Raw genomic sequence first — 4,964 nt, 5'->3', positions numbered from 1 at the left:
TCTGCAAAGTAAAATTGATTACCTAATAATTACTTACTGAAATCATTAAAATGATGAACGAGTAACTTTTCTTTATGAAAAAAAAAAGAAAATGTTTTTTTTAATTTTTTATTGCCAAACACAGTAGGAACTAACGGTTTATCCTCAGAAAGGTGAAACAGCATTTTGTTACTTTTTGGTCTGAAATTACCTACTATTTACTCTGCACCAATATTGTAAACTAAAGGAAAAGGATAGGTACTCAAACAAAAAGGTATTTGGTAATTGTGTCCATTTCTTGCATCCTTTTATTTCCCTGTGTTATTGATGAAACATTTCCAACAAAAGCAATATACTCGGTCAAAGGAAATCAATCAGATATCGTATCAAACATCTCGGGCGAATTTGTAAAATTAATGAAGTGATCCCTTTCATCTATATTCCAGTGCCCTCCGTGGACGATCTATCCTCTTTTACTTCCCCCTACATTTTATTTCTTGTTTTATTTTTGGTAGACAACAGTGTTGGGGTTCAAAACAATCCTTGATGTTTCGCAAATTCGGAGAAGATTATTTTAATCCGAGGAGTACTTTAATATATATTTTAACGTAAGTGCTCTTAAAGCTCTGAAAGTGTTAAGGTGAATAAATACTCGTCTACAGCAGGACATAGGCCTTTCCCGAGGAACGGGCGCCGCAACAAGATGAATGATACATACATAATTACAAACATACACACATACCTACATATACATATATATGCACTCACGACTGTAATCCCCGAAGGGGTAGTCAGAGGTGGCTCACAAGCGAGCCACCCACTTTTCGCAGCACATTTGTACTCACGTGATAGGTTGCGAACCATATCGCCGTTTTTGGGATAAGTACAATGCACTTAGGATACACATCTACAATCTAGATGTGCAGGTTTCCTCACGATGTTTTCCATCACCGTAAGAGCACGTGGTATTATTGTACTTAAAACTCCTTAATTGAAAACACAATTGGAAGAATTCATTGGTACAGGCCAGAATTGGAACACACGGCCTCTCGATTGAGAGGACGAGGCCTTATCCATTACGCCACCACCGCTCTTACACATACCTACATAATAATAATATGCTCTCGACTGTAATCCGGAAGGGGAAGTAAGGGGTGAGCCGCCCGTTTTTTAATAAGGTGAATCTTATTAAATTATCTGCAAAGTCGAGTTACTACTATTGCGTTTTATAATATACCCCGTTATTATAAAACGTAGACTTAACATACTTAAATCTAGCTTAGAATTGACTTTTGAAACCAAATATACTTAATGTTTTTCTTTCGTAACAATTTTATCCTACAACTGTAAAAAAACTATCGTGAGATTCCTAAAGTGCTTTATTCGTTCTCTTATCTTTTAATATCGTTTGCCGTTTATACGGAAAGGGAAACATTTTGCAGAGAATATATTGCTGGAGCAAGAACGAACGGAAGCTATGTGAATGCGGTGAGTTAGCCAAGTTATGTTGGCTCGTTGTAGTCTGTAAACAAATAGGTGGGATTCTGAATTTACTGGCCCATTAAAGAAACACTAAAATGTTTCCTGAGGGAGAGTTTTCTTAATAATAAGACTTATTTATTACTATTATGTGAGCATTTTGTATTTGATGTATTTTTACCTCTGAACTTCAAAGATTAGTGTTTCCGTACCTAACTGTTTTTTTCCGTAGGGGGTTAATGTTAATACCTCACAGCAGTGTTTTTAGTACATTATAATAATATGGGTACTATATTCTCCTAAAAAAAGCTAGCTTGTTAATGAATTGACATGAAAACCCTTTTTAGCTTAAGCTTTACTTTAAAACAAACTTTTTTAATTTCCAACCATTTCGTACCAAAATCTAATAAGTAAAAGCCGGATAAATCGTTTATTTTCAAACTCTTCCAAACCCAGTTTCTAACTCGCGACGCGGTAAGCCCAAGATTTAAGGTTTTAAAAGTTACATATACACATACACAAGGTTGATTTATCTTTCTGCGCTAAAAATACAAAGTAGATAAATAAGTACTTGCACCTTACATACCATGTTACCAACATTATGAAAAAAAAAACTTTTTCTAATATATTAATTAACAGGTAAGTAATAAAAATAAATTATTAATGAAATAAAAGTTGCAAAATATGCGACTTTTTTGTAGAAAACGAAAAAACTATTGTTTTAAAACTTCATTCTCTTTTAATACTTAAACATTTAACTACATGACCGCAAGTCAGCCATAATTACAAGCTGTGTCGAGTTTGCTGGACACATAATAATATTGGTATGGAATATTGGATAGCCTACGGGACTGGGCCATTATAGTTTCATGTTACAAAAAAAACATTCGCCCTATTAATTCACATTAAATATCGTTCCATGTTTATATTTTGGCAATATTGATATTTTTGATTCGACCAGGTACCTATTTATTTTGAGATGGTGTTATGAAATCCTAGTATGTATCTGTTTATCGCCAAGTAACTCTATGTATGACTAATGAGCCGTACATTCGCCTAAAGCCCTGCGGTCAAGGATGTTTCCCTCATTTGGCTATCATTCACAGCAAAACATCCAATAATGATTTGTCATGATGACTTCTGCTTCTTTTTAGCGTATCAGTAACAAACACCAGAGCTTGTCTAGGATTTCTCATCGTGGTGAAAATATTAGCACACATCACAAATTTAATAATAAATGGATATGAATAGCACAAATCCGTTCAAAAGAGATTATCCATTTTTATTTAAATTTTTACATGTAGGTATTCAAGTTTGAGTAAATAACTGACAATGAAAAAAGGACTTAGATGCAAAATAGCACTCTTTATTTCATGACTTTATAAAGTCTGTTTTTAGGGTTCCGTAGCCAAAATGGCAAAAACGGAACCCTTATAGTTTCGTCATGTCCGTCTGTCCGTCTGTCCGTCTGTCACAGCCGATTTACTCGGAAACTATAAGTACTACAGTGATGAAATTTGATGGGAATATGTATATGTATGTATGAACCGCTACAAAAATATGACACTAAATAGTAAAAAAAAGAATTGGGGGTGGGGCCCCCCATACATGTAACTGAGGGATGAAATTTTTTTTTTCGATTTACATACCCGTGTGGGGTATCAATGGAAAGGTCTTTTAAAATGATATAAAGTTTTCTAAAAAACATTTTTCTTAAAGTGAACGGTTTTTGAGATATCAGCTCTCAAAGTCGTAAAAAGTATGTCCCCCCCCCTCTATTTTTATAACTACGGGGTATAAAATTCTAAAAAAAATAGAGGTGATGCATGCTAATTAACTCTTTCAACGATTTTTGGTTTGATCAAAGTATCTCTTATAGTTTTTGAGATAGGTTGATTTAACTGTAATTTTGCTGCTACGGAACCCTTTGTGCGCGAGCCCGACTCGCACTTGGCCGGTTTTTTTTAATCTCAGGTACCTACTAACTGCCAGTTTCTATATCTCTATCTATCCATATATTTATGGTAGTTACTTTCATACGATTTTGACATAATCAAAAGTAACAATCTGTCAAAATCGTATGAAATCATAATATATACATACCACCATAAACCAGTTATAGATAGATAGAGTTATAGAAACTAGCAGTAAATTGACATATTCTAAACGGTTCATAGGTCACTTAATCGCGAGACAATAGATGACTTTAGATGGACTAAACGTTGCTCGGTGATGTTCTTTTTGTGCGCCCCACACTTGTATTTTTTTAGGTACTTAAATAAAAAGTTTTACATGACTTACGACTTATCCAGTATCCTGGCGGTGAGCTTGGACGTGAGCTCGACGTACTCCACCTTGTTGGAAAAAAAAGTTTATAGTTTGAATTACGAATGATATAATATTATTATGTTATATGGAATCTGTCTTCGCCTCGTGTTATAGCTGTCGTGTGTATTTCATAAAATAATAATTATTATTTTTAAGAAGTCGGGAGGACGGAAGGTGGACAAAGGCCGTCACAAAATGATGGCCTAGAGATGGACAAAGACCTGTTGGCAGACCACCTGCTAGATGGTCCGATGACATCTGCAGGGTTGCGGGGAAGCAGTGGACCAGAGCGGCTCAGGACTGGAGAAGTTGGTGTACAATTAAGAAGGCCTTTACCCAACAGTGGGCGATAGAAGGCTGATGATGATGATAAGAAATCCCAAGTTTTACTTGCAATTCCTACAAAGACTCAACGCACCTCTGCGCCGTACTGCACGTAGTCGCACTTCTGGAAGCAGTTCTGGAACGCGCGCAGCTCCGTCGCGCTGCCCGCGAAGTCTTCTGCAAGTTAAATAATATGTGGGGACACCTCACACATGGTCATCCGACCCTTAACTTAGCCAGAGCCTGTTACGTGGGTATCAGATAGTTGATAGGTGTCTGTCTTTAAACAAAAATGTGCCCCAGCCGGGAATCGAACCCGGGACCTGCACCATTCGGTCGTCATCAGACGCCCGTAAGCATCCACTGTAAAATTTGACATACAACACTCTGTCGTCGCGTTTCTTTTGCTGAACGATCTTAAATAAGTAGTCGGTAGTGTTGTTCTTAGTTTGTGTCTGTCATAAAATCAATATGAAGTTTTTTCATGTAGGTATTTCTTACTTGCAGGTACGTAGTTTAACATACTTTACAAGGTACCTTTTGTTTGCATGACGCACTTGTACTGGCCCCATGTACAGTTCGGATACTCGACGTCGGTTCGAAATGCTGAAAATATCAATAATATTTTTATTATTAAGTTGGTTGTTCTTGGGAAAGTTGTAACTGAAGTAATTAAGTACTTACATAGTTCTATAATAGTCTGAGACGTGCGAGTTTAGTTAATTCGGATAAGTACATAAAGAATTGATTAAATAGTATAATAAAATAATGAACACTACATTCACGAGAGATGGCAAATGTTTTTGAAAAAACAAGCACGAACTTATCAATCAATCAATGTGATAAACCCATAC

General features: G+C 36.0%; 1 long non-coding RNA gene across 1 annotated transcript; it reads right to left on the bottom strand.

The window, feature by feature from the left end:
- Positions 1-3,762: 3,762 nt before the first annotated feature.
- On the bottom strand, positions 3,763-4,716 carry LOC119690421. The gene is made up of 3 exons (XR_007267600.1): positions 4,648-4,716; positions 4,205-4,287; positions 3,763-3,812 (listed from the first exon to the last, which is right to left on the bottom strand). It is a non-coding gene; the product is annotated as an uncharacterized LOC119690421 (long non-coding RNA).
- Positions 4,717-4,964: the final 248 nt, after the last annotated feature.

The sequence above is a fragment of the Plutella xylostella genome, chromosome 22, assembly GCF_932276165.1.
Source record: "Plutella xylostella chromosome 22, ilPluXylo3.1, whole genome shotgun sequence".
Lineage (NCBI taxonomy): Eukaryota > Metazoa > Arthropoda > Insecta > Lepidoptera > Plutellidae > Plutella > Plutella xylostella.
Note: the sequence above shows the minus strand (reverse complement) of the source record. Positions and strands in the feature narration are given on the sequence as shown.